At 42.2% G+C, this 22,474-nt stretch overlaps 2 long non-coding RNA genes across 3 annotated transcripts; one reads left to right on the plus strand and one right to left on the minus strand.

Moving 5' to 3' along the window:
- Positions 1-1,888: 1,888 nt before the first annotated feature.
- On the minus strand, positions 1,889-18,626 carry LOC112585626. The gene is made up of 3 exons (XR_003110114.2): positions 18,506-18,626; positions 12,122-12,389; positions 1,889-2,007 (listed from the first exon to the last, which is right to left on the minus strand). It is a non-coding gene; the product is annotated as an uncharacterized LOC112585626 (long non-coding RNA).
- On the plus strand, positions 3,773-22,183 carry LOC123334059. Of its 2 annotated transcripts, XR_006551812.2 has the most exons (4): positions 3,773-8,575; positions 9,494-9,678; positions 10,097-10,198; positions 12,124-22,183. It is a non-coding gene; the product is annotated as an uncharacterized LOC123334059 (long non-coding RNA). The 2 variants fall into 2 exon arrangements; XR_006551811.2 differs by lacking the exon at positions 10,097-10,198 and having other exon boundaries at positions 7,023-8,575.
- The last annotated feature ends 291 nt before the right edge of the window (positions 22,184-22,474 follow it).

Genomic DNA, 22,474 nt, shown 5'->3' on the forward strand with positions numbered 1-22,474 from the left:
AGCCCCCAAAAATAAAGTCTGACACTGTTTCCACTGTTTCCCCATCTATTTCCCATGAAGTGATGGGACCGGATGCCATGATCTTAGTTTTCTGAATGTTGAGCTTTCAGCCAACTTTTTCACTCTCCTCTTTCACTTTCATCAAGAGGCTTTTTAGTTCCTCTTCACTTTCTGCCATAAGGGTGGTGTCATCTGCATATCTGAGGTTATTGATATTTCTCCCAACAATCTTGATTCTAGCTTGTGCTTCTTCCAGCCCAGCGTTTCTCATGATGTACTCTGCATATAAGTTAAATAAGCAGGGTGACAATATACAGCCTTGACGTACTCCTTTTCCTATTTGGAACCAGTCTGTTGTTCCATGTCCAGTTCTAACTGTTGCTTCCTGACCTGCATATAGATTTCTCAAGAGGCAGATCAGGTGGTCTGGTATTCCCATCTCTTTCAGAATTTTCCACAGTTTATTGTGATTCACACAGTCAAAGGCTTTGGCATAGTCAATAAAGCAGAAATCAATGTTTTTCTGGAACTCTCTTGCTTTTTCCATGATCCAGCGGATGTTGGCAATTTGATCTCTGGTTCCTCTGCCTTTTCTAAAACCAGCTTGAACATCAGGAATTTCATGGTTCACATACTGCTGAAGCCTGGCTTGGAGAATTTTGAGCATTACTTTACTAGCGTGTGAGATGAGTGCAATTGTGCAGTAGTTTGAGCATTCTTTGGCATTGCCTTTCTTTGGGATTGGAATGAAAACTGACCTTTTCCAGTCGTGTGGCCACTGCTGAGTTTTCCAAATTTGCTGGCATATTGAGTGCAACACTTTCACAGCATCATCTTTCAGGATTTGGAATAGCTCAACTGGAATTCCATCACCTCCACTAGCTTTGTTCGTAGTGATGCTTCCTAAGGCCCACTTGACTTCACATTCCACGATGTCTGGCTCCAGGTCAGTGATCACACCGTTGTGATTATCTGGGTCATGAAGATTTTTTTTGTACAGTTCTTCTGTGTATTCTTGCCATCTCTTCTTAATATCTTCTGCTTCTGTTAGGTCCATACCATTTCTGTCCTTTATCGAGCTCATATTTGCATGAAATGTTCCCTTGGTATCTCTAATTTTCTAGAAGAGATCTCTAGTCTTTCCCATTCTGTTGTTTTCCTCTATTTCTTTGCATTGATCGCTGAAGAAGGCTTTCTTATCTCTTCTTGCTATTCTTTGGAACTCTGCATTCAGATGCTTATATCTTTCCTTACCAGATGCCAATTTCAAGGAAAATTTAGACACTTTATTATTTCAAAGCAAGCCAAACCTGTAGCATTGCTCTTCCCTAACACAATATGTTTGAAAATGGGCAAGTGGCCGTTTTAAGATTTACAGATGTCATTGATAATCTACAGTTTGAGTTTTTGCATATTTTTTGCCTTCATGTCTAAATTTCAATCTCAGCTCTGTCAGAGGATCTGAGTACTGCACTTTATGTAGATTTTATTTCACTCTTAAAATAAAGGTCATATGACATCATCTCTCCTTCTGCAGAAGGTCACAGCTTGAATTGATTTTTAATGACCTTCTCCGTTTATTGCCTCTAAGATTTCATAAAAAAGGAAAAGAAAAACTTTCAAAGTAGAACTACATGAATGAAGTTAACTCTACCTTGACTTAAAGAGAAACGAGGGTCGTGAGCATGCACATACATGCAGACACACACACAGGCTTACATCTCAACCATTTTTTTATTTTTTAAAAAACAGTTAACATGTTCTCAGTACTTTACTTCAGCTCAAACACCTCAGAACTGATGATCCTTTCATAGACCACAGCACACCATCTGTATAAGAAGGATGAGCAAGGAGAACAAGAATTTCTCAGTTTGAAAAACCAACTGAGTTCCTTCCATTTGACCAACCCAAGATCCAGAGCTGAAAGTCTTCATAAGTAACTTGGGTGGAGCAGTTTTTGCTGGTCTGTTACTCGTCCCAGTTCATAAACTGCGTATGACATAGTTCCTGCAAAGAACACAGTGCACTTCATGAGAATGTTGAAATAATACTGAATTTTAAAAGGGGAAAAACACATGGATTCTATTTGGTGGAGATGAAGAGTAGAAAGAGAGAAAACTGGATTGCTGATGTTAAAACCCAACCCAGATATTAACAATCGGCCCCCAAAATTAGAAACCAGAGCTTCAGGTATCTTCTCCTTTAGAAACACAAATTTCTGAGGCCACTAGGCTTTCAAGATACGTACAGAATCTGCAGACGAATCTCTCCATTGAGGAGTCTAGATCAAATCCTTTCCTTAAATGGAGTGGAGAGGTGAAAACAAAAAGTTTCTTAACCTATCAATTAACCTTAAAAGTAGAAGCATCTGTTGGAGTGTCTAAGCGGAACTCTAGAGAAATGCACCATACTTCACCATTTCACTACAGTTTACAATTACATTCCAAGAGAAGGTAATTCAGTTATTAAGCCAGCAAAGGGAAAACCAACAAATTTTAACTCAGGCAGACAGTCCCCATTTTGACTGGCTGATTTTCCTCTTTTAGTATATTTCTCAGAATGCCAATGTGTGTGATAGAAACTCCTCAGTTACTGCAAGGAAACAGTCACAGGAAGTGTAGAAAGCAGTTGAAAGAAGCATGTAATGAAAATGGAGGATTTGGGTTCAAGTCCTTTCACACCTGTGGGTCTGAGCTGAGCCACAATGGAGAAAACCAGAGGAAGAGTTAGGAGAGCGATCTAACCCCGCCCCCAACCCCACCCCCTGTCCTGTGCCCTGGCCTGCTTGATTTCCTCCCATTCATTTGCGTTGCCTTCTCACCATCTCCTCTGATCCTAACATCCTTCACGGTTCTGCTGTTACTCCTCTCTGGAACGTTAGGCGCCGCCCCATCTGTGAGTTACTTTATCACTCTTGGAGCTCTAGTAGCACCATCTTGTTACCTATTAGTCAAGACATAAAACTCTTATTTTCTCCCACCCCCATCAGCAGCAGGTCCTATTGACTTTACTTCCAAAACACATTCTGCTTCTCCCCGTCCGCACCACCTCATTCTAGTCTAAGTCATCCTGGTCTCTGACATAAACTATCACATCTATTCTTCTTGTCTCACACACAAAAATTTGTTCCCTACTTGGCTGCTGGAGCAACTCTCTTCAAAATATGCTAGGTCTTGTCAAGCCTGTTTAGAGCTCTATGACTTCCAATCACACTTAGAAAAAATTCCAAATTTTTCCTACTGCATTTAGAAAAAGTTCCAAATTCCTTTACTTTTTCTTAGCTCAATCAATATTACTTATTCATCTTTGTCTTTAACTTTTTATTTTTACAATTTTGAATAAAAATATAGTTTACATTATTTGAAAATCCAAATGATATAAGAAAGAAAGTATTTGTTAGCAAGTCTTGCTTCTACTCCTGTTTCTATCCATTCTATTCTCCTCACAGGTAACCACTTTTACAAATTTGTCTTGTTTCTTAAAGTAAATGCTAATGAGTAAGAATTGTTTCTTATTTTCTTCTTTATTATACAATGGTAGCAGACTATGTGTGCTCTGAATTTTGCTTTTCTCACCTAATGTATTTTGTTTCCATATCAGAATGTAAGGCAGTTTCTCATTCCTTTTTTCTTTTTTTAAAAATGGCTCTGTAAGTTTCTAAAGGGCTTCCCCAGTGGCGGCTCAGCAGTAAAGAATCTTCCTGCCAATGCAGAAGGCACAGGAGATGAGGATTCAGTCCCTGGGTCAGGAAGATCCCCTGGAACAGGGAAGGGCAACCCTCCAGTATTCTTGCCTGGAGAATCCCATGGACAGAGGAGCCTGGCGAGCTACAGTCCATGGAGTTGCAAAAGAGTTGGATACAACTTAGTGACTAAACAACAGTAGGGTTCTACGAAGGGAATGTATCATGATCTAGTTAACCTGCCCCTTTCAGTGCACAATTGATTTGTTTCTCTCTCTTATTGTTCAAGCAAACTGCATTGTATAGGCTCATATGTAGGTTTTTTAGTTTGTGTACAGGCAAATCTCAAGGATAAAGTCCCAGAAATAGGAATACCAGGCCAAAGAATAAATGCACTTATATTTCCAACAAATATTACCAAGTTGTATTCTATTGATATTGCACCATTTTACACTTGTGGTATTTTTTTCTAATCTGGTGGATTAAAAATGGTATCTCAATATTAATTTGATTTGCATTTTTCTTATGATGAATGAAATTGTGCTATATATATATGGATTATTTATTGTTTTCTTTCTGTGAACTGTCTGTTCTGTTTTTTGCTTGTTTTTCTATTGGGTTGTTTTCCTTTACTTTCTCAACTTTTAAGAATTCTTTATACATCAGGGATATTAATCCTTTGTCTGTGATTATCTTGGCATTTAAAGCCCTAGGGATCTGACCTCATCTCTGACCTCAGCTAATGTAAATCTCTTTCCCACCTGTTACGCTCCAACCTCAATATTCTGTGATCTCTTTCTTGCCTGAAGGCCTTTAAAGTTGCTGTCCCTCTGCCTGGCATGCTGTTTTCCAGGTCACTGCATAGCTGTCTCCTCCTTATTACTCAGAGCTCTGCTGAAATATTGATGGGCAAGGCTTTCCTGGACCATAGTCTATGATAGACAACCAGTTCTGCTCCATCGCACCATTTAGGTTGACTTCTTTACATAGCTCTTACTTGTCATGAGTATTTTTTCTTATTTGCTTTAGTTTATCATCAGTGTCTCCCAATCCAGAATGGAAGCTCCAAGAGAAATAGGTCTGTCTTGCTCATCACACTATCCCTAGAGCTTAAAACATAGCAGGCACGTTTCAGACAGATTGTGTGAATAATGAATCCTTTCATCCTCTCTCCAGGCATCTTCACATGTTTTTACAATGTGCGTCACTTGTCTTATTCCCTAGAAAGAAGATTGATAGCAATATGTGCTGAACACTGGACTTGGTTTTATTATACATGTCATTTCATCCTTCTGGTCATTCTGAGCTAGTCAGCACTATGTTCCCTTTTATTGTTTATTTATTAAGCTGAGACTCTAATAAGCCCCAAAGAAGCCTCCAAGAACCTGTGAATTATATGTGCTAGTCCAAATGAGGCCAGTTGGTTTCAATGTCCATTCTCTTCTAATTACACTATACCTAGGACATTACTTTACTTCTTAAATTTCTGCATGGTATCTACTTGTTACTGGCACACTGTCCATGTTCAATAAGTCAAAGAATTAAAATATGTCCGAGGCTGAAAGGGTCTTAATGGTCACCTACACTTAACTAAGTGATACAGCAAATCAGCAGTAGGTCCAGGATGCACATCTATAATCTCTGTGTCTTTATTGCTAGTTTCCTTCCTACTCCCTGCTATCTTGATAATGTCAAGCTCAATCTCACCACAGGGCCTTTGCACTTGCTGTTCCTTCTGTCTGGAATTATTTCCTTCTAGATTTTTACACAACCAGCTCTTTGTCATCACTCAGACCTCAGGGCACATGACATCCATAGAGAAGACTTTTCTGACCACACAAACCAAATTAGGCACCTCTCTTACCCCAACAACTCTCTATTGTGTTTTTCTGCTTTTATTTTCTTTTGAGTACGTCTCCCGATCTGAACTTCTTAGTTTTCTTGCTTGTTGCATGCCTTTCACACTAGGATGTGAGCTCCATGAGAAAGGAGCCTTATCTAGTGTGTTCATGGCTGTATGACCAGTGTCTAGAATAGCAGAACTACAAGAAACACTGTGAGATTTAAAAATTAACAAGATGGCTCTAGAGGCAGCATGGAAAAAATGTCGGCCTGGGAAACTAATCTGGCTCAGTGATTACCCAGCTGCTACATCATAAAAAGTCACTGGGCTTTGGTTTTCTCACCTTTCAAGTAAGGAAATGGGTATTTTGTGGCATCTTACAGTATGATAATTCTATGAAGTTGTAAATTATTCATATAATTCAAGAGTGACTTTCCAAGAGATGAAGTTTACCTCAGTGCAAACTCTTGCCCTGTTTTTTTTTTTTTTTTCCCCATTTGGAATGGGCATAAATTCTAAAAAGTACAATACACTTTTTAATTTTTAAGCAAAATAAACAGATCACCATTTGCCTTCTTATTGAACCGAAGTTCTCATTCATAAACGTGAATATTGTACCATGTTGCAAGGAAAACATTGGGAATGTTAGTTTGTATTAATTGATAGTTCTCCTTATTATGGTTCACATTTTCCTGCTTCTTCACATACTAACAATCTTTGATCAGATGTTGTACATTATGAATGTTATGTTGTTGAATTCTGGATTTTGTTGTCTTCTTTGATAGAGGGTTGAATTTTGTTCTAACAGGCCGTTAATTTATTTGTAGATCAATGTGGTCTTTTCAAGAGATGATTTTGATCCTTATTAGGATGGGTCTAGAGTAGCCTTTACTCAAGGTTAGACTCAACCTTCTCCTAAGATGTGACCTTCCTGGGTCTCTCCCGACTGACTGCCTGGAGTGATTTGTGAGATCGCTCCACCTGGCTGGTCACAACTTTAATGTCTCATAGTCCCATTTGAGTTTCAGTAGTTGTTTAGTTCACAGCACCCCAGTGGTTGCTCTTGCTCTAATAGTTGTTCTTTGCCCAGCCTTGTGGAGTCTTGCCCCACACACAAAAAATAGCTTAATAATCAGCCAGAGATTCATGAAGCCCCCTAAGCACGTGTCTAGAGTTCTTTGTCCGCAGGGTTCCTTCCTCTCCAGTGCTTTGCCCCGTGTTCACTTCAGAAGCCCTGAATGCTGCTCAGTGTCTTGTCAGCTCACCAAGAGGACTGTGCTCCGAGTGCCCCTCCCTGTACCTCACTGGGTAAAGGACCTTCAGGCAGAAAGCTAGGGCAACTGAGGGATTTATCTCATTTGTTTTCCTTCTCTTGAGGATCACAGTCCTGTTTTGTACCTGAGAACAATTATTTTATACATTTTTGCCAGTTTAAGAGTTGTTTACAGTGGGAGACTAGTATGGTATGACAATGGCTAGAAATGGAAGTTGCCTCCTTTAGTGCATTCAAGATATGTAAAATCTCTCCGTCACCAAACAAAATGACCCCAATGTGCTATATCTTTTAAAATATTTTTTTTTGAAAAATATGATGGCTTATAAAGTTCAAAGAAATTCAAAAGATACAAACTGATGTAATAACTAGATATATACCTGGTGTAAGTCACTAAGTCACAGAGTATCAGGATTAAGTAAAATAATGACCAATGGTACAGGCCCAGTGACTGGAATATAAATGAGCATTTGATAACTGTGTTCTTCTCTGTCTTATGGGCGTGCTTAAAGTCAAGTCCTATTTTAAAATCATTCGGTGAACTAGTTATTTAAAGAATTCCTGTGGTGAATCTTTTTCCAAAGCAAAAGATCCTTTTGTGAAATGTGTGAACTCCTCCTAATCTTTCTGTAAATATAGATTTTTATATATTTGGTTGGCTTAACGTGTTCTGTGAGGAATTTGTTTGCTAAGGCTCAGTGTGGGTGTAGATATGGATGTATGTTTGGGAAATGGTTAAGAAAGAAGGGATTTTGTTGTGCCGTGTCACAGACCTTTTTGGTTTGGGTAGAAGCCATGAGGTTTTAGAACTGTGTTTTGAATGAGATGATTAGACAATAACAAATGCAGGATGGGAAATCCCTAGACTGCATAAAACTGGAGCTGATATTCCAGTTTCTGTGGCTTGGATTTTCACAGATCATTTTTCCAAGAACCTGGAAAGAATCTTGCCAGGTCAAGTCTTGTCCATGGCAGTTCACTCACCTATTCATTTATTCATGTAGCTAGTACATATTGTATGTTGGGTACTATTCTATGTGCCGGCGACACAGCAGTGGACAGCATACCTGCTTTCAGAGAACTTATGTTCTAAGGGGAAGCTATCAAATAAACAAATAATGTACCAAGAGAGAGAGCAAGGTAAGATATTAGGGAACAGGTGAGGCTGGTAAGAAATGCCTTTTTGATATGGGAGGGGGCACCCAGAAAGATACACTTGAGCAGAGACCAAGAGAAATAAGGAGGGGAGCCTATGAAACATCTATGAGGAAACAAGGACTGCAAAGGCCTGAGGTGGGCGCAGCATCACACAGGTGTGGAGGATGAGCAAGGAGGCCGTAATGTTGACAGTGAAGTCGAAAAACGGTGAGATGTAAGGAGAGGGAGGTAAGAGATGAGGACTGAGGTTGGAGAGCACCAGATTGGGTGTCTTATAGGCCAGGGCAAGGGCTTTGGATTCTATTCTGGATGAGACAGGATGCATTGGAGAGTGAACTGCAGAAGGAGAGGATCTCACGTTTTTAAAGGATCACTCTGGCTGTAGAGAAGAAACAGGTGAGAAGACCAGTGACGTCACTCTTGCAGTAGTACTGATGAGAGCTGGCAGTGATTTAGACCAGGATGAGAGCAGCAAAGCTGGAAGAAAGGGTCAGACTCTGCAGACATTTCAAAGGAGAATCTGACAATGTGTGTTAATGGATTGGATGTGGGTAAGAGAGAAAATGCAAAATCAAAGCTGACATCTGAGCAATTGGAAGAATGGCAGGGCCATTTCTTGGTAGGTATGGATGGAATGGGGGTAGTGAGAGGTGGAAGAGAAGGTCAAGAATTCTATTTTGAATATCAGGTTCATTTCTACATATCCAAGCAGAGAGGCTGAGAAGGCAAATATATATCCAGGGTTGGCGTTCTGGGAAGCATTTTGAGCTGGAGATGCAAATTTAGAACCATCAGCATAAAGATGGTATGGAAAGCCATAGAATGGGACAAGGCTCCCTAGTAAGTGAGTTATTCCAGTATTTAGGGTCAGGATAAAGAGGATGTTACAGGGAGTGCAGCCATGAAATTAAAAGACATTTGCTCCTTAGAAGGAAAACTGACAAACCTACACAGCCTATTAAAAGACAGAAACACATCACTTTACCAACAAAGGTCCAGATAGTCAAAGCTATGGTTTTCCCAGTAGTCACGTGTGCATGTGAAAGTTGGACCATAAAGAAGGCTGAGTATTAAAGAATTGATGCTTTTGAATTGTGCTGGATAAGACTCTTGAGAGTCCCTTGGACTGCAAGGAGATTAAACCAGTGAATCCTAAAGGAAATCAACCCTGAGTATTCATTGGAAGGACTGTTGCTGAAGCAAAACTCTAATACTTTGGCCATGTGATGTGAAAAGCCAACTCACTGGAAAAGACCCTGATGCTGGAAAAGATTGAAGGCAAAAGGAGAAGAGGGCAGCAGAGGATGAGAGGGTTAGATAGCATCACTGACTCAGTGGACATGAATTTGAGCAAACTCCAGGAGATAGTGGAGGACAGAGGAGCTTGGCATGCTGCAGTCCATAGGGTCACAAAGAGTTGGGGACAACTTATCAAATGAACAGCAACAACAAAAGGGGGATGCAGCAAGTAGACCAAGATGGAGCAGTTACTCCAGGGAGACTAACACTCATGTTACTGATTGTCTCTGATCCCCAGGCTCTTCTTCTGTAGAGAAGAGATAACTCTCAGCTGTGATGGTTAAATGAGTTAAAGTTCGGTCCGGCTATGTGCAGCCCACTGAGAGAGAAATTTTCTCTTTTCCCAACGGCTACTTCCCCCATGTTCTCAGCCCTGAACATCATGGATCCAGATGGAATCATTTCTCAAGCTGCTCTGAGATGGTGAGTATCAGTCTGTGGCCATGACAGCTGGTTGTCTTGCTAGCTCATAGGGACACCCAAAGCCTGATTTCACAGAGCTGACAACAGAATTGTCCTGAAGATATGAGAGGCTGGTATCTGTGTGGGATGGCTGAAGAAGTGTGAGGCAGGAGAGAAATAGGCTAAGGAGGACCACTAGGGAGAATGTAGGGGTACAGGAATGTGTCTCCACCCAGGAACCCATCTCCCAGCCACTTTGGCTGCCAGTGACTGTGCCCTTAACTGACTGCCTCTAGGGAATTTCCCTCAAAACCTGCCAAGGTCATGCCCCATTCCTGGGAGCAGTCTGCAAAGATTGAAAGAGGTACAGTATAAGGTTCTGGGCCCTGGCCTCCAGGCAGTACAGCTCTGAAGGGCCATCTGGGTGTCTTCTCTATAGGAACAGCTGCAAGGTTTGTTACAGCTACCGCAGTCCCCTCCATGTGACCCTTCAAGCTGCAAGCTTTCAAAGATGCAAACGTGTGTTTGCATGTCTACTCACGTAAGTTAGCTCATGTGTCTGGTGTACATTGTCACATGCATTGCATCCTCTACTTTTGTGCGCTTCTGTGTACTTTATACAGTAGTACAGTACCTTTATTTCAAGCCCAGAATGTCCATAAACAAAGAGTAAAAGTGCTATAGCTGGTACTGCTAAGAAGCGCCAAGTGATAACCATGGAAACAAAAGTGAAAATAATTGAGAGAGTAGAGCAAAAAGAAGAAGAAGTAACTAAAGAACTGAAGAAGTTCATGATGCAGGAAATGGCAAGGGGCTTCACTTTATTTCAGGAGGCACTGTTAGTCTTTGAGGCCAGACCTGAATGTAGAGCAGTACACGAAAATCGCAGCAGCCGTTCAGAGTGCTACTGCCGCCTATGACGAGAGAAAAAGAGCTGCTACCCAGATATCACTGGATCTTTTTTTTTTTTTCCCCAGAGGGTAGCTAGAATTGAATCTAGCAAGGAAACAGAAGCTGTGCCATCAATGTAAAGGCATAAGTAAAATTGAAGTTTGCCCTCCGTCTCCTATTGCTGACGATTGTTCAACTCTGCCATCTTCCACATCCTCTCTACCCTTCAGGCAGTAACTCTTCTTGCTGCTCACTCAATGCCAGTCCCTGTATGCCAGCTATGGTACTGTACTGTACCTTTCAAGGCACTGCACTGTAAAATTTAAAATGATTTCAGTATTTCTTGTGTTGTTTGTTTATGTATTATTTGTGTGAAAAGTATTATAAGCCTATTACAGTGTAGTACTCCCTGGTGGCTCAGTGGTCAAGAATCCATCTGCCAATGCAGGAGGTGTGTGTTCGATCCCTGGGTGGGAAAGATCCCCTGGAAAAGGAAATGGCAACCCACTCCAGTATTCTTGCCTGAGAAATCCCATGGACAGAGGAGCCTGGCAGGCTACAGTCCGTGGGGTTGCAAAAAGAGTCAGTCATGACTTAGCTTCTAAACAACAACTACCTATTTACAGCACAGAACTATATAGCTAGTTGTGTTAGTTGAGTGATAGAAAGTGAAGTTACTCAGTCATGTCCAACTCTTTGCTACCCCATGGACTGTAGCCTACCAGGCTCCTCCATCCATGGAATTTTCCAGGCAAGAATACTGGAGTGGATTGCCACTTCCTTCTCCAGGGGATCTTCCTAACCCAGGGGTTGAACCTGGGTCTCCTGAATTGCAGGCAGACGCTTTACCATCTGAGCCACCAGGAAAGCCATGGTGAGTTGAGTACCTAGGCTAACTTTGTCCGACTGATGAACACACTCTCAGAATGGAACTCACTCGTATGTAGGGGGCTTACTGTACATGACAGTTCAACTCCCTCAGGCAGTCCTGCTTCCCTCACTCCTCCCAGCTCTTTGGCCTGAGAGTGCTCCTTAATTAACCTCCTGCCTGCAAATCTCAGCGTCTTGTCCTCTGCTTCTCGGCATACCTGAGCTATGAGAGTTGGAATAGAAAGTAGTCTTAGGAAGCAGGCTCTAAAGTGGGATTTTGAACTGACTCATTCATTGGCAGGTTGGCTATGAAGCTCCAGCAATGGTGGTAGATTAAGTACTCATAACCTTTGGCAATATATAGCCCCCATCACTAGTTGTAGACGAAATACTCATAGCCTCTGGCAATACGTAGCACTCAATTGTTAAAATCAGGGTCAAGTTGTAATAAATCCCACCTGGGGAAGTGCTGGGCCTGCTAAGAGAAGAAAGGAGCTTCAGGACTTGGCCAGTCTGTGCTGATAGAAACTGAGAAAGTGTGGATGGGGCTGAATTCTGAACCTCCTAGATCAGGGGGGTGAGAAGCAGGGGGCTGGGCAGAACAGAATGTTGAATAAAAGAAAGTATATTACTTATCTATTGTTGCATGATAATACTCCCATGGGCTTAGTGGGTTAAAACAATATACATTTCTTTTTCTTACAGTTTCTGTAGCTCAGGAGTTCTAGCACAGCTTAACTGGGTCCTCTGCAAGACTGCAGTCAAGGTGTCAGCCAGGAGTAGGATTTTATCTGAAAACTTGACTGGGAAAGGATCCACATGGTTGTCAGCAGGATTCAGGTCTTTTCTGACTGACTGATGGCTTCAGCTGCTCCTGGATGTCTGCCTCAGTTCTTTGCTGTGGCCCTTTCCTGGGGACAGCTCATGACATGGCAGCTTGCTTCTTCAAAGTCACCAAGGGAGAGAGACTCCTAGCAAGACAGATGTCACAATACTGTGTAAAGTAATCACACGTATCTCAGCATGCAGATCACACCCAGGGGAGGGATTACACAAGTGTGTGAGCACCAGAAATCAGGATCGTGGAGGTCACTGCAAGTCTTTTGCCACAGAGAGTTTATTGATAGCCTTCTCCCATGATACAGGATGGAGCACCCTGGCAAGGACCCTGGGAAGCAGTGCTAACATGCTGCTCAGAGACAGCAACGTTCCACATTAAGCGGAGGTTAAATGTCACACACTGCTGTGGCAGATGGTGGAAGAAGACCAAAGCATGCAGGAGGGGCTGCTTCATATGAGATGAGAAAAGCCAATGGCTCTGTTCTTCAAGGGGGCCTAGAGGACTCTGTGTTTACCAAAGTGATAATGCATGAAGGAGAAAGATGCTGGGTGTGTGCTACAGAGGCTGTGGCCTGACAAGGGAGAGAGGGGCAGAAGTGGTGAGGAGTAGCTGGATTCTGGACAAGATTTGTTGACAGGCTGAATGTGGGGTGTGAAAAAAGGAGAGGAGTAAGGGCTGACTCTAAGGTTTTGGGGCCAAGCAACAGAAGAATAAGGGTACATTTACTGAGCTGAAGAAAACTGTAAGAAAAACAGCTTTGTGGGTGTTAAAAAACCAAATTTAGCTGAGTAAATTTTAAGGATCATGTTGGCTTATTCAATGATTCATGAGTCAAAAAGCATCCGATCCAGCTGATATTAATAGAATAACTGAGAAGCTGTATAAAAGGAGAGACTTTTACAAGCAGAAGGGAGCAGGAACAAGTTTTTCTAGGCAAGAGAGCAAATTGGTTATCACAGGGTTACTTTCCTTTAGGGGATGGTAGGGGTCTAGCAGGCAGATTACCTAACTAGTGTTGATCAGGGGATTCTTGATTGACTGGTTTTAAAATTCCACTTCTGGGAGAGCTGAAATTGCAATTAAGTCTCAGTTTGGTGATGTGTGGCTTAGCATAAGTAACCCCAGTTTGGGTCTGTTGTCTTGTTTTTAACATGGAGAAATCAATGGAGACGTCTGTTAGACATTCATATAGAGACGTGAATAGGCAGTTGGATATATGAGTCTGGAGTTCAGGACAGGTCAAAGCAATAGATAGAAACTTGGGAGTTATCAGCTTATGGATGTACAGACCATCCATATGGGATTGGATGACATCACCTAGAGAGGAAGTGTAGATAAAGAAAGGGTTAGAGAAATTGAACCCCAGAGCATTCCAACATTTGGAGACTGAGGACTGAGGAGATTAGAAAGCCAGGGTCTATCATAGGACTAACGTGGGGAAGGAGAGAGCTGCAAGAAAGGAGGGGGAGGGACTAGGCTGCAAGAAGGAATGCTGGTTGGGAGGATCATCTAGTGTCAAGAGCTTCAGAGTGGAGGGCTTTAAACACGGCTGAGTGCTGAAGCTCTGTGGAACAGGCTGTGGCAGGACCAACTACCCAGGAGAGGCAGAGTGCTCAAGGTGCAGCCAGGGTTCAGAAGTAGCAAGTCATGAAGGGACAGACCAGAGAAGAGGCTGGGCATGTAGGGATTCTATTGATGATGGATAAAGAGATTCCTCCTCTCTCCCCTTGCTCCCTCCCCAGGCCACCAGAGAGCTTTCAGTTAATTTCCAGATTATTGCTTTCCTATCCCTGCCCCCATCTTCCCAAGAGAATGACTCAGACTTTGGTAGAGACTGTTGTACTCAGAAGTTCTGAAGACCAGGGGACTGAAGGAAGGAAAAGATTTTGAAAGACATTAGATCCTAACAATAGCTGGGCTGGGGGAGAACATGAGAATGTGTTAGGGGTGGGCTTGGGAAAGAAGGAAAGAGAGGAAGGTGGTAAAGAAATGTCTAGATTGATCTAGATTCTTGTGCAGCTGGATAGAATTGGGGTAGAGAAAAGAGAGTATGAAAAGTCCTGCAGGGTTTATGAATTGGACTCCCTTGAAGGTCAAGACATGAGGAACAAATGAAAGTCCTTTTCAATAATTTCTTCATTACTTTCTTGAATGCAGCAGTGCTTGGGGTGGAGCTTGTGGGTACTGACTAGGGTAGGATTTAAAATGGATAAAGATAACTGGACCCCACCACAAGCCAAGGTCTGGTCCCTGAAAGAAGCAAAAATCAGGTAAGGTAATTCCTATAGAATATTATCATGAAAGACTTACCCAAGCTTACTCATTCATTCATCAATCCATACATCAATCCACCAACCAAACAATCCCTATAATGTCAGCTCCAGGGGTCTGGGATTTTTATCTCATTTTCTCTTATGTGTCCAACACCTGGAGGAGTGCTTATTCATCCTACAAATGTGCGTTGCCTCCTGGCTATGCTATCCTCTGTGTCAAGTACTGCTTTATGCTGGTGTACAAGGTAGGCATCTTCCTGTGCTGCCCTTATGTTCTAACTCTCTACTGGTATCACAAATGAACAAATACATTTGTAATTATAAGATGTGGTTTTGTTAAATGCTATAAAGGAAATGCACATGCTGATGGGCTAAAGAGTAATGAGTGTCTTGAATTAGAGTGGTTAAAATAGGCCTCTCAGCTCAAGCCTGAAGGAGATGTGGCCGTCCGTGGTGGTAGGAGAAGGAATGGTTATTTTCTAAAGACCACAGCAAGTGTGAAGTATGTAAGGACCGAAAGGATGCGCATATCATTTTATTGCACTATCAGTGTTATTTTTCCAACAGCATGTGTTCACTTTGTGTCTATGTCACATTTTGGTAACTCTTGAAATATTCCATGCTTTTTCATTTTGATAATATTTGTTTTGGAGATCTGTGCTGTTACTATTGTAATTGTTTTTAAGTGCAACAAATCATGTCCTTTTAAGATGGAGAACTTAATTGATAAATGTGGTGTGTGTTCTGGGGCTTCCCATGTGGCGCTAGTGGTCAAGAACTCACCTGCTAATGCAGGAGACATAAGAGATATGGGCTCAGGGTTCAATTCCTGGGTTGGGAAGATTCCCTGGAGGAGAGCGTGGCAACCACTCCAGAATTCTTGCCTGGAGAATTCCATGGATAGAGGAACCTGGTGGGCTATAGTCTATAGGGTCGTAAAGAGTCAGACATGACTGAATGCTTGTGTTCTAAGTGCTCCACCATCCGGCGCTTTCCCCCATTTTTCTCCCCTCTTGTGCCTCCCTCTTCCTTGAGATACAACAATGTTGAAACTAGGCTAATTAATGCCCCTACAATGGCCTCTAAGTGTTTTAGTGAAAGTAAAAGTTGCATGTCACTCACTTTAAACCAAAAGCTAGAAATGATTAAGCTTAGTGAGGAAGGCACGTCAAAAGCTGAGACAGGCTGAAAGTTAGACTTCTTGTGCCAGTCAGTCGGTCAAGTTGTGAATGTGAAGAAAAGGTTCTTGGAGGAAATTAAAAGTGCTACTCCAGTGAACACTCAAATGATAATTAAGTGAAACAGTGTTTTTGCTGATAATGGGGAAAAATTTTCGTGGTCTGGTTAGAAGATTAACCAGTCACATTTCCTTAAGTCAAAACCTAATCTAGAGCCAGGGCCTCACTCTCTTCAATCCCATGAAGACAGAGAGGTGAGGAATCTGCCGAAGAAAAGTGTGAAGCTAACAGAAGTTGGTTCATGTGATTTAAGAAGCCATTTCTGTAACGTGAAATTGCAAGGCGAAGCAGCAAGTGTTGTTATACAGCTGCAGCAGGTTATCCATATTTAGTTAAGATAGTTAATGAACATGGCTATGTTAAACAACAGATTTTCCTTTTTTTTTTTTTTTTTTTGGCTAAACTGTGTGGCTTGTGGGATCTTAGTTTCTCGACCAGGGAATTGAACCCTGAGTCCTTGGGAGTGAGACGGCAGAGTCCTAACCACTGGACTGCCAGAGAATTCCTAGATTTTCAATGTAAATGAAACAGCCTTTATTAGAGGAAGATGCCATCCAGGTCATTGATAACTAGAGAGAAGAAGTCAATGCCTGGCTTCAAAGTTCAGCCGAACTCTTTTGCTAGGGGTAAAGTAGCTGGTGAATTGAAGTTGAAACTAATGCTCATTTACCATAGGGCCTTTGAATTAAGCTAAATCTATTCTGCCTGTGCTCTCTCTAAATGAAATTAAAAAGCCTGAAAGAAAGCACATCTGTTTACAAAATGATTTACTGAATATTCAAATCCCACTGTTGATTTGAAAGAAAAGATTCCTTTCAAAATATTACTGCTCTTTGACAACACACCTGGTCACCCAAGAGCTCTGATGGAGATGTACAATGAGATTAAGGTTGTTTTCCTGCCTGCCAACACAATGTCCATTCTGCAGCCCATGAATCATGGAATAATTTTGACATTCAAGTCTTATTTAAGAAATATGTTTCATAAAGCTATAGCTGCCATAGCGAGTGATTCCTGTGATGGGGCTGGGCCAAGGAAATTGAAAGCCTTCTGGAAAGGATTCACCATTCTAGATGCTATTAAGAATTAGTGATTCACAGAAAGAGGTCAAAATATCAACATTCATAAGGATTTGAAAGAAGTTGATTTCAACCCTCATGGATGACTTGGAGGGCTTCGGCTTTAGTGGAGGAAGTGACTGCAGGTGTGGTGGAAAGAGCAAGAGAATTAGAATTAAAACTGGAGCCTGAAGATGGAACTGAATTGCTGCAATCTCATGGTAAAACTTTAACAGATGAGGAGTATTTCTTATGGAGGAGCAAAGAAAGTGGTTTTTTGAAATGGAACCTACTCCTGGTGAAGATGCTATAAAGACTGTTGAGATGAGAACAAAAGATTTAGAATATAATATACTCTGAGTTGAGAAAGCAGTGGCGGGGTTTGAGAGGACTGACTCCAACTTTGAAAAAGAGTTTTACTGTGGGGAAAATCCCATCAAACAGGATTGCATGCTACAGAGAAATCATTCGTGAAAGGAAGAGTCAATCTGTGTGGCAATCATTGTTGTCTTATTTTAAGAAATTGCCACGGCCACCCCAACCTTCAGTAACCACCACTCCGATTAGCAGCCATCAACATCAAGGCAAGACCTCCACCAGCAAAAATATTATTACTCACTGAAGCCTCAGATGATGGTTAGCAGTTTTAGCAATAAAGTATTTTTTAATTAAAATGTATACATTACTTTTTTAGACATAATGCTGTCGTACACTGAATGTAAACATAACTTTATATGCACTGGGAAACTGAAAAATTCCTATGACTCACTTTATTGTGATATTCACTTCATTGCAGTGGTCTGGAATTGAACCCACACTATCTCCTGTGGGTATGCCTGTATATTTATACTTTTTAATGAGAAAGTTGTGACCAGTCACTGGACTGGTGATTCAGTTCTGCATCTTCCAGTTCTCTCTCTCTGGCTTTCCAATAGTTAACATTTATGAATGACAGTATTTCTTTCCATCCTTTCCAATCTGAAGGATACAACATGGTCCTTCACTGTTTTAATTGCATTTCTTTGACAATATTGGGGCTGGTGGTAAACATCTTTTCAGGTGTTTATTGGGTGTTTGTTTTCCTTTCATGAACTGCCAGTTCATCTCCCTTGCCAATATATTTGGGATTTATCATATTTTTATTGATCCATTAAAAGTATTTTAAATTCATTCCACTTCAAAAATAAATATTTTTACATTACTTCTGCCAAGAGAGAAAGAGTCACCAAATGTCACATGTCAGTATTAGGATGTGAGCCCACTGGAAAGGTTGAGGATCACTGCTGGAGGTTACATGTCTGCAAATTGACTTTTTGTTCCCTTGGTCCTTAAACTCCAGTGGGAGGGTGGGGAGGTGACCAACAAACCCCAGTTCAGTAAGAAATGTGCGATTCCAATTCAGCAGTTGCCAGCCTAGGTTGGCCCCAGACTCCCTGCTTCTCACCCCTCCTCCTCTCCAGCCTCCCAACTGCCCCCAACTTCACACTGGGTGGTCTCCCCCCGCCAAGATTGAAGGGATTATCCGGGATCAATATTTGAAATAGTTGTATTTTTTTTCTAACTGGAGTTAAGTTTATAAGCTTTTTTTATTTAACCACCAAACACCAGAAATAAAAACCTGGAAGGGAGCCAGTTTGACTCGGAGCCAGTATACTTCCTCATAGCCAAGGAACTCACCCTTCTCCTTGTTTTTCCCCAGAAGTTACTGACATTTCCTTTCAAAAGCTGATTCTTCTACTTCTCAAATTCTTCATCGTTCAGACCCCAACCGATTCCCAGAGATCCAGCTTTCCCAGTCCAGCCACAGCCCAACCCCGATACCTGAGCTGTACCTGGAGCCGAAGCCAAGTGACCCGGGCTCTAACTCTGGGGAGCTTTAACCACCAGCTATGCAAATGCGAAACAAGGCCCTAGTCAGCACAGGAGGGGCCCAAGAGCATCTGAAGCTTCTGAAAGCTGGTCTTTGAATAGAGGTGTGGGGAGGGTTTTGCTCATACTACTACTCAAGGACTGGAATAAATCCATGTACTTATTTACACTCATCATCGTCATTATTATTAATACTACAGTGGGTAGCCATTTCCTTCTCCAGGGGATCTTCCTAACCCAGGCATCAAACCCAGGTCTCCTACATTGCAGGCAGATTCTTTACTATCTGAGCCACCAGGGAAGCCCTATTAATATATTATCAATTATTAAACATGTATTGAGCACCAACTGTGTAGGAGGCACTCTTCTAGGTACTAGTGAACAAGACTAAGTGGACTCTGGTGAAATTTGCTGCTCAGGGGCAAAGACAGACATGGAATAAATAATTCCACAAAGTCAATAATTACAAGTGTGAAATTCTGCTTAGTCAAGTGGGAATGATTTCATGGCCTCCTTTCTGAATCCTTTGGAAGGATTCAAGGGAGCAGTAAGGAGACTGCCCCAGGGGCTTGTGACGGCAGTCCTTTCCTTCTGCCTCCCACATGTAGGGCTGGGCTGTTCTGGGAAAACAGACATCCCTGACGTGAGTAAAAGACCTAGAGGAGGGCATGGGCAGAAGCTGGGCAACCCTGGAGCTGTTTTTTCTTTCCCTGCTTGGGAAACTCCTCTCGAAGTCCAGCCTCACGACTCTCATGAGCACTCTCGGCGCTTTGGGACTTGTCCTGAGACGTGGCAGGATTGTCCCGGCTGGCCTTCGAAGTCATCTCTGAGTCAGCTCTCACTGACCAGCATATTCAGGCCGCCTCCCCTCAGCTCCCTGCTCCTGCTCTTTCATGCTCAGAACTCATGTTCCAGATGGACTCAGCTGGCAAGTGTTTGAGACGTGTCTCAGCATCTTGTGATGTGTTCCTGGATCTCTGGGCCCCTGTGTGGGGTGAGTCACTGGCTATGACTTGATCCCTGCCGCATGTGGGCCCCTTCTTCCTGGGTCCATAAACCAAAGTCCATCATCTGAAAGCAGACCCCCAGGTCCCTGCGGCAAGGCCCGGATGGGACAACTCTGCACTGAGACACAGCCAGTTGGCCCTGCCTTCCAAGGATTCTTTTATTCTCCTTTTTCTTCCACACTGATTGTTTCTCAGATTTCCTTTCTCAAGGGATGGGGATAAAAGCACCATCCCACTGGGTCTTTTTCCCTCCCAGCTCCCTTTTATTACTTAACATTTGTTAAAACTTTTTTACACCTGGGCTATGAGACTGAACACAGTTGGGAATGCTGCCAAAGCAGAAATATTGCTGTTCCGTCCAAAAGGATGAATTTCCTTTTTAGCAGTTTGGGGGAAGAGGTGAATTGGTGAGATGGGGAAATGGGAGGAAAGGGAGGTATTGTCTTTTGGTTAAGAGCCTGCCAGGATTCAAAGCCTGGCACTGTCACTTCCTAGCTGAATGGCTTTGGGCAAATTTTCTGTTTCAGTTTTCTCATCAATAAAATATAAATAAGCACCCAATTCATAAGACTGTTGTGAAGATGAAATTAGTTAAAACATATACAGATCTTTTTAAAAAAATCCCTAAAATATGTGTTAGTAATAGTGCTTTTGTTGATATTACAGGCACTTAGGGAGGTTCACTTTTGTAGATTTTTGCAATTTCAGGCTGGTAATAATGATTTCTGTGTACTGCCACCCCCTTTCTGTCTTTTCTGGATTAGTACTACAAAATAGCCAGTCTGGTATGTTTTCTTTCATTTTCCGTCAACTCAGATCAATAGCACTTGGCTGGAATGTTTCCTTTGCTCCAGTATCTCTAGGATCTGCCTCACTTAAGGTTTGGGTCAGGTCTGAGCAGGGGAAACCCATTCCTCACTGAACGGTTCTTTTCTCCCCAAGCCTGAAGTCCCCCCTCATCCATGGCTGACCCTCAGGAGAGCCTATTTGAATCATCCATCTATCAAGGCATTTATTTACTCGTTTATTCCACACACACTATTGGGTATCAACTATCTGTTAGGTAGTGTGAGCGATACTAGGTCTAAAAAGATGAAAAATAGTTTCTGTGCTCAAGAGGTCAAAGTCACTGACAAATATAATCCTGGTGTATTAAGTGCCATTATAAAGGTAAGTGTGAGGTACCTGACCTGATCTGAGTGTGGGGGGTTGATGGTGTTCTGTGCTGGGTTCTGGGAAACAAGGAGGATTTGGCCAAGTGAAATGAAGGGGATGACATTCCTGGCAAGAAAGCAGCTGGTACAAATGTCTAGAGAGAGAAAAGAGAGCTGGCTCAGAGTTTGGTGTGGATTTTCTCGGAGGCGTGTGCCAGGAGAGGGTGGGGGTTCCTCTCAGTTTTTCCACTGATGATCAGGATCTGTCATATTTAATTTGTTTTCTTATTTTTATAATTAGTTAATTTATTTGGCTGCTCAGGGTCTTAGTTGCTGCTTTCCTATTTCTTTATATTCTATTTCAAATGGTGCTCAAACAATGGTATGAATTTTAATAATTTTCACTTGACCTATATGAAATTGGGGGATTCATTATATATATGTTCTGCGATAGTATGTGTATGTTTTCACATTTCTGGTTAAACACACATGTATTAATCTCAGATACCTTGCAAAAATATCACTGAAATGAGAGGAGACAAAAATAGGTATAAATTCGTAAAGCCAGAGAGAAGAGACAACAGCAGATGAGAAAAGTCAATAAATATTTGGAAAATGAAAATCAGATAAAAAAGAGCTAGAGAGCTATGAAGGGCCTTACACTGAGCTCCTTGTGAAATAGACCCTGAGACAGAGATCTGATGCAGGAGGTTTATTGGGCAAAGCTCTTGGGAACCACACCTCCTGAGGAGTGAAAGATGCAGGGCTGGGCAGAGAGAGAAACGGAACTGGGATGCAGTCATGCCAGTCTGATCTCACAGGAAGCTCTTCAGAGTGCTCCCAAATTGAAGCAAGAGGTTCAGGCCCTTGTGTGCCTCCATGGACCAGTCGTTGGATGTGGTTGCCCCTGGAAGGGAGATAATCTTGGGAGAGGCAGTTTTCTTCATCCAGGGCCAATTCTTGGGAAGGAACTCAGCTGTGAGCCTTCAAGAGAAAATACTTCCAGCTACTGGGAAATGAGGCTCCATCAAAAAGAGAGTATCTGGGCTTCCCTGGTGGCTTAGTGGCAAAGAATCTGCCTGCCAATGCAGGAGACATGGGTTCCATCCCAGGAAGATCCCACTTGCCTTGGGACAGCTAAGCCTGTGAGCCACAAAAACTGTTAGCCTGTGCTCTAGAGCCCGGGTGCTGTAACTACTGAAGTCCCGAAGCGCTTAGAGCCCATACTCTGTAATAAGAGAAACCACTGAAACTAGAAGCCTGTACACGGAAACTAGAGAGTAGCCCCCCATTCACCACCCAAGCACACTAAATAAAGCAACAAAGACCCAGAACACCAAATAAATAAAAACATTTATTTATTTAAAAAAAAAAAAAGAAGCGGGGAGCATCCCAACACTCATTACCAAGAGATTCAAAGAGGAAGCAAACCCATTCAGGCTGTAGAGCCCTGGAAAGGATCAGCAACTAGCAATGCGGGAGCCTCTGAGGGCAAGGAGGAGGCATGGGGCTGAAAACAGAGATATCCTCTGAAAGGGTGTAAGAGGAGAACCCTTTCTTTCCACAACCAGGCAGAGGGCTGAAGATTTAATATGGGAAGGGCTTTTACCAGAGTG

This window comes from Bubalus bubalis, chromosome 6, assembly GCF_019923935.1.
Source record: "Bubalus bubalis isolate 160015118507 breed Murrah chromosome 6, NDDB_SH_1, whole genome shotgun sequence".
Classification (NCBI taxonomy): Eukaryota; Metazoa; Chordata; class Mammalia; order Artiodactyla; family Bovidae; genus Bubalus; species Bubalus bubalis.